Raw genomic sequence first — 13,414 nt, 5'->3', positions numbered from 1 at the left:
TTCTCTTTCTCCCCTTTCCCCTTCTCTCAGTCCGGGCTCCCAGTTTTCTATTTCTTTTATCAGCCTCTTATTACCTTTTGCTTCCGATTTGAAAGATAGTTTTCGAAAAGTTTTAGTGTTACAGTGCCGGCCGCGGGAAACGTCACAGTGCCCCGGGGATAGACGCGGGCGGTTCCCTAGGGCAATAATTTTCTAGGGGAGAGGACGCGGGCGTCTTCCCGCGTCCGCTCCCCTCAAATGCCCGCTACGGGCTACCGCGTCCGCCCTAGGGGGCACTGTGACGTTTCCCGCGGCCGGCACTGTAATGTTTTCTTAGGAAATCTTGGAAAATCTAGTGTTTGTTTAGAGAGTATGTGCCCTTGGGAAGGCTAGTTGAATGACACCTCAACATTATGAAAGACTCAAGGAGGAGATTTTGAACTCTCATTTGGCTAATAAGCACTGTGAGAATACGGGACATACCTACGCATATATACTACGTACTACTATATACTTCGTAGGCCTATAGGCCTGTACGCCGCATCAGACCGGCATTGAACCTTTCAATGCTGCTATTCCGAATCACCGAAGCCGACCACGTTAACCCAGGTACGTGCAATACACGCTAATAAACAAGATGAATCCTGATGATGACGAAACTAATGATGGTCCGTTTCAGACTCCACCTGACACACAATCTGAATTACTGTCTCAAGATGGAGACAGAAATAGTCAGTATTACTGCAAAAAGTGTAAATCGCCAGGTGATACTAAAACTATGACCAGATGCAGTACCAAGAAGTGCAAAGCTTATTTCCACTTTGCTTGCACGGGGATGCCCGCTCACATTAGGTGTGTTAATGGGGCCAAATATATTTGTGATGAATGTGAAATTGCTGATGTAGATATTATCCGCGAATTATGTGAGCAAATGAACCTAAACGGAACAATGAGAAACATGTACAGGATGTAAACGATATCAATCAGCTAAAAGGGGCCATAGAAATTACGGAAAAGGAAGTAATCAAGTGTATTAGAGATATCGAATTCCAAACACTAAATGAAGGTAGATGTACCTGTATTGATGAAAATGAACTAAAAACAACGATGGGCAAACAGCGGGATGAAATAATCTCTCTGAAAGAATGTATTAATCAACTGAAATCAGAGATTAATATTCGTGTGAACGAATGTGATCTATTGCTCAAAGAACAAAGACTAGTCGTCAAAAGCAAAGAACAAGAACTGAATATGCATAAAAGATACAATGAAAATGAGGAAAAGGAATCAAACAAGCTCCATAGTGAGTCGGATCAAACAGTTGAGCAACTCAAGATGGCGAAGAAAGAAATCGACAAAGTAAATGAAGAAAAGATCAATATCAAACGACAATGGCAAGCCAGTGAAAGTGATGGTGAATGGAGGGAACAAAAAAGATACACTAGAGGAAGTAAAGAAGGAAGAGATGATAGAAAATGGAGTGAATATAGAGGAAATTATCACAGAGGAGAGGGACAATGGAGAGAACGTATTAAGAGATTCATTTGTGACAGACGAGAAGAAGGAAGAAGCCCTACCTACAAAGAAGGAGGAGGAGTAGAACAAAAAAGATACAGCCTATACAGCGACGTTGCTGCCCCATATCGTGACGTTGACCGACCGAGGAATGGTCAACCTCGACATGCTCGAGAGATATCACCACAGAGGAATGCACGAAATGAAGGAAATGGGCGAACGACTGAGGGGATGAACGCAATACATGAGAAAAGAAACAATCACGAGTGTGATATGAATAGAGATAAACATAACATGTATGATGAAGGGCAAATGAATGACAAAACCGAAAAGAAAAGAGAAAAGTTGTTATAGTTGGAAATTCACAGATAAGTGGGATTGATCCGGATAAGTTTTCCCAAAATGTTAAGTTCCATAAAGTATTAAATACACAATGGCTGATGTTGAGTCTTAGTTGAAATCTAGTGAGGCAAAGCAAACTCTAAGCGATGCAGAAACCGTGATAATCCACGAATTAACGAATGACGTTAAACGGTGTAGTGCACTAGATTGTGCTTGTAAAATGAACAATCTCATTGGTCTCATCAAAGTGTCCTTCAAATCAATTAAGATAGTTATATCTCTCGGCACGCCCCGAGATGATAACCAATTGTATCAGCAGCGTGTGGACATGGCCTATAGTATGCTGATGGCTGATGCATTATATGACAGAAGAGTTAAAACTGTTCATCACAGAAACCTGCTCTACCATGGAACAATTAACACTAATCTGTATAATGATGATCGTTATCACTTTAGCAAAAATGGAACTAGAGTATTAGCAGGAAATCTCCGGTGGGCAATTGAAAGGAGCTTTTCACGAAATAAACGATAGACTTCTTGTTTAAGGTCTATCTGAGCATGGACCTAGTGGGTCCATGATCTGAGGACCGAGAAACGTGAATACACCTTATGAATGAAAGAAAAAATATTCAAATTTGTTATTGAATGTAAATGGGATACATAAGAGATGGGACAGGGTTAAATCTTCCTCAAAATTGGAAGAAGAGGATTTGTCAACGTTCTTAATTCATATGATATTGTTTGTCTGGCAGAAATAAAAATAGGGCCGAAGGAAAATATGTCTTTACAAGGATATGTCAATAAAGAAATATGCAGGAACAAACATAAAAATGCTAAAGCTGACTCAGGGGGCTTGGCCTTGTACATCAAAGAATCTGTTAAGCACCAGGTTACAATTATCAATAATACCTCAAGCGAATTTTGTTAAATAAAGATAGGTAAGAGTATCCACGACTCATTTGAGGAGCAATAACCACCTTTTCGTCAAAAGTAGATTTAATCAATGCAATCATGAAAGATATCGCAACTCATAAGAACCGAGGTAAATGTATGATAATGGTTGATCTAAATGCTCATAATAATACCTTACCTGACGGCATTGAATACGATTCAGAACGTGATGGTAGGGTATTACCAGTGCCTTTCACGCTCAATTGTTCAGAGGCCTATACAAGGGTAAATCAAGACACAAGGCCCGTGAACAAAAGAGGCAAAGATGTGATTGAACTTTGTAAAGCATGTTATCTAAGAATAGTAAATTGACGTAAACTTGGAGATTTGACTGGGAAATTTACTTGCTATGAGGCGAATACCAGAATTCCCAGTGTATTAGATTATGCCCTTGTTGAAAATGGTGCTTTGGATGATATATCATACTTCTATGTTGATGATCTCAACATATTTTCTGATCATTGCCCAATTGTCTTATCTTTAATGTCATCCACACTTGAACGTCAAAGACCGTGTGAAGTAGAAAAACAAGCTTTGAACCCCCCATCCTAAAGCTTATGTATGGGAACCGCAAATAAGTGATGCAGCCTTTGCTAAAACACTACAAACACCTGAGATATTGACCATAATAAAAGAAATAAAGGAAAAGGTAAATTGTACAAATGACATTGGTATTGAAAACGCAGTCAGTGATGTAACAAACTGTATATTAACTATCGCAGATAAAGCGAAAATAAAAGTCAAAATACCTCGGGTAAAAAAAAAGAAAAGGATCAGATAGAAAATATTTAAAGCTGGTGAATGCTTTGCTCTTCGGCGTCGCGTAAAACTATTGCGTAGACAAGTGTGTAAAAATCCATTTGATAGAGGCCTCAGGCAGCAATATTACACCATGAAGAATATGTTGAAAAGAAGGTTAAAAGAAATTGTACGTAATAAGAGAAATCATATAATTGACAAACTAGACAATCTCCAAAGGGAGAACCCTAAACTTTATTGGGATCTGATTAACGACCTAGAAAAACTGCACACTGATAGAAAAAGTCCAGTTAATAACATACAACCAAAGCGATTGTTTGAGTATTTTAAAGAACTCATGAATCACAAACCCCTACTTTCGAAAGATCAAAATGAAATTAAGAATCATGTAAATAACCCGAAACTGCATGACACGTGTTCATCTCTTGATTTTAAGATCACTCCCAATTAAGTGTTAGCGTGTATTCAAACCTTGAAGAGAAAGAAAGCCCCAGGAAATGATGCTATTTTGAACGAAATGTTGAAAGCTGAAAAATTTGTGTTGTCACCAGTTTTGTCAAAGGTATTTAATTTAATCCTTATCAGTGGTCATTTTCCCGATAATTGGTCAGTAAGCCTCTTAAAGCCTCTTTACAAAAGTGGGTCAGTTTGCAATCCCTCAAATTATCGAGGAATATCCCTCTCAAGTTGTCTTGGAAAGGTTTTTTGCTCAGTTCTAAACCGTCGCTTGGTATCATTTCTAAAAGAATATAAATTCAATACAGGCAATCAAATTGCTTTTAGATCAGGTTATAGAACGTCAGACCACATGTTCGTTCTAAAAACTATTCTTGATAAATATATAAGATGTAAGATAAATGATAACTATAATAAATTATATCTATGCTTTGTAGACTTAAGAGAGGCTTTTGACAACGTTTGGAGGGTGGCCTCTGGTACAAACTACTAGAACATGGGATTGGTGGCAATTTCTTAAGAGTCATCCGTGACATGTATTCAAAATGTAAAGTATCGATCAAATTAGACGAAGGTGTTACCCCATATTTTTATACTATTGTTGGAGTAAAACAGGGTTGCGTAATTAGTCTAACTTTATTTAATTTATTTCTTAATGACAAATAATATATTTGATACATCAGTAAGCGATCCAGTAACACTTTTTGATAAAGAACTAAATTGTATAATGTATGCTGATGATCTCGTTATTGTGTCGAAATCCCCTAAAGGTATGCAACACTGTTTAGATAAATTCACCACATACTGTAAATCCTGGATGCTAAACATAAATGTATCTAAGAATAAGATTATGGTGTGCTCAAAATCAGGGAGCTCGAACGAAGTCGTTTCATTTGAAATTAATTGAGAAACACTATGCACTGTTAAGGAAATGAAATATCTTGGTATTGTTTTCGCAAATAATGGATCACTTAAAGTGGCCGCAAGGGATTTAGCTGATAAAGCGAGAAGAGCATTGTTCAAATTCTACAAATCTTTTGGTTCCTATACTCCTAGCACTAAAACCTTGTTGCCTCTTTTCGATGCAACGATACAGCCGATATTACTTTACGGATCTGAAATATGGGGTACAAATGTTATAGACATGGAAAAAATCTACAATTAATTGATGGGAAAACAGGGCTATATTTTAAACATGAATCTGAAAAGGTGCACATTCAATTTTGTAAACATATTCTTGGGGTAAACCGCAAATGCAGTAATTTAGCAGCGACAGCTGAAATCGGTAGATATCCAAAAGTCATCCAAATTGCAATAAATATACTTAAATATTGGATTCGAATAATATGGACGAAGATAGTTTGGTTTACAAAGCTTTTGTAGAAAATGTAAGTCTATTGAATAACGGAAACAATTGCTGGCTTAAGACAATTCAGGATATTTTTAACATATTAGATATTTGTCTGAAAACTGACACCCCCATACTCGATCCAGAAAGTATACCAATTTCCCAAAAAGAAAGTATTACAATATGCAAAACATCCTTGGAAAGGAGATTTGATGAACAGTCTAAATTGGATTTATTTAACGACAGGGACAGCAGGGAAGGAAATAAACTAAGAACTTTTAAGCAATTCAAACTCAAAATAAGGCAAGAAAATTATTTATATTCAATACACAATGTCAATTTGAGAAAAAATATAACCAAGCTCCGACTGAGCGCTCATAATCTACCAATAGTAACAGGGAGGTACAAAAGACCGGAGAAGATACCATCTATCCTGAGATTTTGTGAGGATTGTAATTTGAAATTGGTCGGGGATGACTTTCACATTATAATGAAATGTAACAAATATAATGATTTGCGCAAAGATTTTTTTGAAAAGATAAGTACCCTTAATATTAGGTTTACTGAAATGGAGTGCCAGGAAAAAATGATTTACATCATGAAATTGGAAACTGATGCTTTGATTAAATTATTTTGTTCTTTTGTCCAAAACATACTTAATATTAGGGGGGAATTCTGAGTACTAAAAATATCAACCGGCGAACACCTTGAAGTACATTGTAATACATTCGCAATATTCTTACACAATAAGTTTACATGTGATGCCATTCTTCTCACTCTTCCTCAATCCCGCCCTCTTTATTTTCGAACTTCTTTCCTCTTTATTTCCCTCTCCTCTCCCACTTTCCTTTTGTTTTCCTTGTCCTCTCTTGGACATCAGCTTTTTTTTACTCATTGTTAAAATGAGTACCCGAATAATGCCTATGTTTATAGTGTATATTTGTATATATAAGTTGTTTTGTTATGTTCTGTTTTGATTTTGTTTTTGTTTTGTTTGACACAAAATACTATTTTGTTTTTGTTTATCTGTTTATATATATATTTTCTTGATTTGAACAAAATGTTGGCAATTGCCGGTGACGTTATGTAATAAATTCAGTTCAATTCAGTTCAATTCATGTGGACTAGTAGTGTCTACAATATAAGCAGTTCTGTGCGCAGGTTGACATGGTATGGGTCGAACAGTTCATACTCAGATAATTACCTTGTAGAGGAACGTTCTCTTTTCTATGTTGAATTGGGAAATCCAACCAGAATGAACAATTGGCCTCCTGTTTCTTGCTTTGTCCGGCATTCATGGATATTAGAACACTATCTGGCTGATTTGGAACATCCACTTTGATGGGTTCACAAATGTTGGGTCCGTTTATTAGTCTACAGAAAGAAATGATCTGCATAAAAAACAATATCAATTATTCCTACCACTATAACCATTGCGGTTAAGATTATTTTAAATTTGTGTTTATGTAATCTATTTGAATATAAGAAAGGGGCAACAAGTTAAGTATTACAATCACGGGTGAAGAGATATAGATATTAAAAAAAAGTTTCTACATAAGGACTTGACTTTAATCACCATGAGCTTAATGGACTCTTCTAAAAATAAGTATTTGGTACCCCAAAGTCGTAAAATAGCCTTAAAAACGGACATACTGAAGGTTTTCGACATGCGCTCATCGGAGTAAAATCGCATAGTTGACTAGAACGCTAGACCGAAAGAATACACAATAGAACCGGAACAATACTGTTCTTCCTGGTTGAAGGTACTCACCCGAGGTGCTTAGTGACTTTTACTCAAAGACGTTATTATACATTTACTCGACATAAAAGCTGCGTGCGCGTTCAGCACAAAACAAATGAGATTAGGTTCCGCCTACCGCTATCGATTGAGGACAAAAATAAGCTCAATTTCAATTTCAATTCAATTTCAATTTATTTTCTCATAAAAATCCATACAAAAACACAACATATACAAAGCATCGTATTAACAAAATAGAAAAACAACAACAACAAATAGAAATAAACATTGGATTGAATATGAGAGGGACAGCAAGAAAGGAACGAGCCTTGTGATTAGCTGACCCTATAACATAATAATCGAAGACTTTAATAACAAAGAAAAAAAAAATCACTAAACTACAACATAAAAAGGGGGGGGGGTTGCCTAATATGCCTAAATTAAATTTATACAAGCAAACTTTATGAATAACTATTTAAAATAATTTGCCTTGATTTTGACTTAAAAACATTTAATGAAACTGATTGCCTGATATCTACAGAAACAGAATTCCATAGTTGTGGTCCTTGAAATAAAATTGAGTTTTTAAAAGATGAGAGTCTTGGCTTAGGTAGATGAAAATCCTTTGCATTTCTTGTGTTGTATCCATGGAAATCACTATTGAATTTAAAAAATGTTTTGATATAATCTGGCAAGAGGTTATTGTTACATAAATACATAAATATAAGAATTTGAAATGCATGAATATCACAAAATTTTAATACATTCAATTCGACAAATAGAGGATTCGTATGGGCAAGATAAGGAGCATGAGACATAATTCTTATTGCACGTTTTTGTAAAATATATAATCTATTAATGTAAATGCTACTTGCACTTTCCCAGGCTAGAATACCATAATTGAGGTATGGATATATAATAGCATAATACATCAGTTTTAATATCTCCTTGGGAAATGATCTTAATCTATACATAATCCCCATATTTTTGGCAAGCTTATTGCACAGATTATCAATATGATTTTTCCATGTAAATTTATTATCTATTGTTATTCCTAAAAATTTTACTGACGATACACACTTAATATCTGTATTGCACATTCTAATTGAAAGACTATCTGGTAAACATAAATTACTAAATATCATATAATTGGTTTTGGCAAGATTAATTATCATTCTGTTTGCATAAAACCACTCAGATATTAATTCAAGTTCAGAATTGAATAAATTGTGTAAAACATGATAGTTTGTGTGAGATAAAAACAGACTAGTGTCGTCAGCAAACATAATACAATGTAACAAGTTGGATACTTTACTAAGATCATTAATGAAGAGGAGAAACAACAAGAAATAATGTTTTTTAGCTTCTTTAATCATATTACTGACTTTATTTCTACATTTTCTGTACACTTCTTTTCGATATGGTGATGGATTTTTTAGATAAAGTCGATATAAACGACATTTTTTCTTTGACAACTTTCGAATATCAAAATTAATCCATGGTTTATTCTTTTTAGGTCTTTTCTTCAAATATTCCAAGGGGAAACATGAATTATATACATTTAAAAACTTACCTAAAAATTGCACGTAATTTGCATTTGGATTATTATTGTGGCAAGACCAATTGACCATTAGAAGAGATCTTAAAAAACACTTAATACTATTGTCATTGATTATTCGAAGCGGTTTATCCAAATTTTGCTGTGTGTTGATGTCGTTCCAGCTAATAGAGTATACAGGTAAATGATCACTGATGTCAGTTATTAGTATTCCCGATTCAACTTTGTCTGCATGTATATCATTGGTGATTATATTATCAAGTAAAGAGATTGTGTCATCCGTGATTCTGGTAGGATGGTCAATCAATGGATACATATGATGTGATAATAATAAATTAATGAAATTATCAACATATTGCACTTTACCCACATTTAATAAATTGATATTGTAATCACCTAATAAATAAACTATTTTATTTTCATTATTTACAATACTTAAAACATTTGAGCATCTCTCCAAAAAATCATCAATTGACTGATCTGGGGGCCTATAGATTGAACCAACAATAATACCAGAATTATTATTGACGATTTCCACAAATACACTTTCGATACAACTATCATTGTGTTCTAAGTCGGAGCGTCTTATGTATTGCACACTATTATTTACAAAAATTCCAACTCCTCCCCCTCTTCTTGATAAACGGCTAACACCTTCAAAACTATATCCATCTATATTACACAAAGTGTGTATAGTGTGCTCCCGAAACCAGGTTTCCGTGACACAAATTACTGTAGGTTTAAGTTTCACACTGTTTAAAAATAAAATTATATTATCAAAATTATTGAGTAGACTTCTTGAATTCAAGTGGATACATGAAAAGGGATTTGTAGATTTTGCTCTACTCTCAATATATGTGTTAAACTCATCAGGAGTGAAATATTTCTTACAAGGAGAAAATTCAAAATTATCAAGCGATAGAAATTCATGCAAGATGTTTAAGTCATGGTTGCAATTGTTTAGGCATTCTCTAAAAAAATTACACGTAGACATTTAACAACAACAAACAAAAAAAATAAATAAAAAAAACATCAATATTTATAAAAGTACATAAGAATGTGAAAAAAGGCAATATCATTAAAACATGCATGGAGTTCACCGGGGTAAAAGATATGTTCGGTGTGGTATTACCCACATAATAATTCATTTAAGAAGTGAAGACAAATGTTTATTACATGCATTTCTTTATGTATTGTTCTGTTCGTGTTCTGTTTGTTTCAACTTTATAGTTTATTCAAATCTTCTTCACAGGTAATCAGCTTAGTCATGGACTTCCCTCCTTGGGCTGGTAGCTCTCATTGATATTCATGAGCACCAAGGTATTCATAATCCGGCATTTTCATTGGCAAGAACGTCATTAATACGCGATGTCCCCGATTCTTTGGTCATCGATACTAGTGGCATCGTGTTACAACAAGTGGAATGCTTCTGGCCGTCTCACCTGCATCACGCGATTCAACATAGCAGCAGTGCTGACTTTGAAACTACTATAACTCACACAAGATGTTCAAGTGATACTTGGTTTCTCTTATTTCCACGTTTTATGAACTAGACCAATACACTTACGGAAATAGGATGGTAATTCAACAAATATCCCCAATGTGGCCAAAGTTCATTTACCTCACATGACCTTTGACATTGGTCATGTGACCTGAAACTTGCAAAGGATATTCAGTGATACTTGATTACTGTTATGTCCAAGTTTCAAAAGTCAGATCAATAAACTTGCAAAGTTATGATAGTAATTCAACAGATACCCCCATTATGTCCAAAGTTCATTGACCTTTGACCTTGGTCATGTGACCTAAAATGCGCACAGGATGTTCAGTGATACTTGATTACTCTTATGTTCAAGTTTTAATGAACTAGGTCCATATATTTTCTAAGTTATGATGACATTTCAAAAACTTAACCTAGGGTTAAGATTTTGATGTTGATACCCCCAACATGGTCTAAGTTCATTGACCCTAAATGACCTTTGACATTGATCATGTTACATGAAACCCTAATAGGATGTTCAGTATTACTTGATTAACCTTATGGCCAAGTTTCATGAACTAGGTCCATATACTTTCTAAGTTATGATGTCATTTCAAAAACTTAGCCTTAGGTTAAGATTTGATGTTGACACCGCCGCCACCGTCGCCGCCGCCGTCGGAAAAGCGGCGGCTATAGTCTCACTCTGCTATGCAGGTGAGACAAAAATAATAGCGAGTTTTTGCAGCCGCGGGGACGCATCATTAGGGTCCGGTAAAACAAAAGTTAATGATTAATCATACACTGGGTTTCTAAAACTGATTGTACATCATTGTCAATAGAATCAAATGTAGAAAACTGTTCGACAATCAATGCTAAGCTTTACGGTGTTCTGGGCCCTATAGATCTGCTTTTCGTGTGCAAAATTTTTTCATGCGACGCCATGCATGCCTTCATAAGATGCTAGAATAAATCCCGCATTCATGCATGTGCGACTGGTCATCAGCGAATGCCCGCCCGAGGCCTTCGGCAGGCCTATACTCTGGCAGCTAGCTCGAGATATTCTAAATGCTAGGCCTATACATGGTAGCTTATGACAGGGATAAGAAAGTGATTTTTCAAACAAATCGAGTACATATTGAGTGAGAAGAAAACACACTGAATTAAGGCTTAGAAAGTCCATCGATTCGATATTGCATCAAATGTGGATGTTTAGTGGATCACTGGCGATTGATTCCATGGGTCAGATCACCTCTCCAGCCGAAACCATTTCGCATGCGTTGATATGTACACAGCATATGAAATAGACCTGTCTGAAAACCATCCAAATTTGAGGGTTTTCTTTTTACTCTTTCCTACACAAACGACATTAATTTGGTTCACTCTTTCGTTGTTACCTTCGATATTTTGTATAGCCTCCTTTTAAACTGTTTTCCGTCTCTCCATTATACAGTACAGTTGTGTAATATAGTATTGAAACTAAGTTACGGGGGTTTGCCTCCCATGCAAGCTTTTCTTTCTTGGCAAACCCCTCCGTTCTGTTTTATTTAGTCAAAGTTACTTTAGTTTGCATTAGTTCTCATTGTTTATGCCTTATTCCGATTGATGTTGTACTTTAAATTTGACTATGCATTGTTTGATTTTGTTGTGCTTTGTGAACGGAAAATTAATAAATCTAAATCTAATCTATTCATTTGACCTCACTACGTCATCTAATCTGTTCATTCTGAAACTTTTCTTTCCACAAAAATGGACCTACGAACACTCCGGTGAGTACGTCTAAACTGATGTAACTACATGAATTCAGTTGAATATTTACACATTTTGCACTATTTTTTGCCCCCGCAGACCAAGTCTGGATGGGGCAATAAGCGTTACCCCTGTCCGTCCGTCCGCCCCCCTCCCACTTGGTTTCCGCGCAATAACTAAAACAAAAATGAATGGATTAATGGATGTAGGTAGATGATACCAAAATACAGGCTAAGTTCGAATTCGGAGTCCACAGGTCAAAGATCACAGCTCATTATGTATGCGAGTTGGTTTTCTGCATGATAACTTTGGAAAAATTCACCAGATATTAAACATGTTTGTATCTGGGTAGATGACAACAAAATACAGGCTAAGTTTGAAATCGGAGTCCACAGGTCAAAGATCACAGCTCATTATGTATGCGAGTTGGTTTTCTGCATGATAACTTTGAAAATATTCACCAGCTATAAAAAAAATGTTTGGTGTCTGGGTAAATGACATCAAAATACAGGCTAAGTTTGTAATCGGAGCCCACAGGTAGATTTCAATTTTTCAATTTATTGTTTAACCATCAAATACAAAAACAATACCAACAAATTAACAACAATGAATCGGAAATTACAATGATGGTAAGGTGACCCCGGAGAAGCAAGGCTTATAAAAGGGGCCACCAGATAACATATATCAATAAATATAAAAAAAACACAAACATAATAACACACTCATGCAGAAAAAAAAATTCATTGGTAATTTCAGAAGGTTAAGAGGTTAAAATTGCCCTGCACAACTTTTTAAATCTAGTAATAGTGGAGCTGTTTTTAATGTCATTGTGAAGTTTGTTCCATAATTTAGGGAAAGTCATTTTAAATGAATTAGAAACAACAGAAGTTCGAATTGGAGGGAGACGAATGAGATCACATTGACGGGTATTGTATGCATGAATTGATGAATTTGGAACAAAAATATCTCTCAAGGTAGGAGGTAAAATTTTAGTGTGGAACTTATACATGAAAACAAGAGAATTCAATGATATTAATCCATTCAATGGTAGAATGTTTAATTGGGTAAATAGCGGTGTGGGAAGACTATTAAATGCAGCATTACATATAATTCGGATTGCTTTCTTTTGTAGAATGCATAACTTATCTAAGTGGGTTTTAAATGTGTGACCCCAGACAATATTGCAGTAGTTTAAGTGTGGGAGAATAATACTGTTATATAAAGAAGTAAAAAAAGTGTGAGGCATAAAAAGTCTAAGTCTGCAGAGAACCCCTATAGATCTTGATATTTTAGTACAAACTGAGTTGAGATATGGTTTCCAAGGAAGATATTCATTTAAAAAGACACCTAAAAATTGGATACTGTCAACTTTAGAGATTATATTACCACCAATAATAAGATTAGTAATATTCAGAGGAACCGTCCTGCCTCTTCCTCGAAAAATTATATACTTGGTCTTCTCAGAATTCAAGAGTAGTTTATTACAAACGAACCATTTATGTAGTTTATCCAATTCATCATTTGCTGATGATATAAGATCAA

General features: G+C 35.3%; 1 pseudogene; it reads left to right on the top strand.

Annotated features, from left to right (window-relative positions):
* Positions 1-1,086: 1,086 nt before the first annotated feature.
* On the top strand, positions 1,087-2,368 carry LOC121420621 (annotated as a pseudogene).
* The last annotated feature ends 11,046 nt before the right edge of the window (positions 2,369-13,414 follow it).

The sequence above is a fragment of the Lytechinus variegatus genome, chromosome 8, assembly GCF_018143015.1.
Source record: "Lytechinus variegatus isolate NC3 chromosome 8, Lvar_3.0, whole genome shotgun sequence".
Lineage (NCBI taxonomy): Eukaryota > Metazoa > Echinodermata > Echinoidea > Temnopleuroida > Toxopneustidae > Lytechinus > Lytechinus variegatus.
The sequence above is the reverse complement of the archived record's forward strand: the minus strand, read 5'-3'. Positions and strand labels throughout refer to the sequence as shown.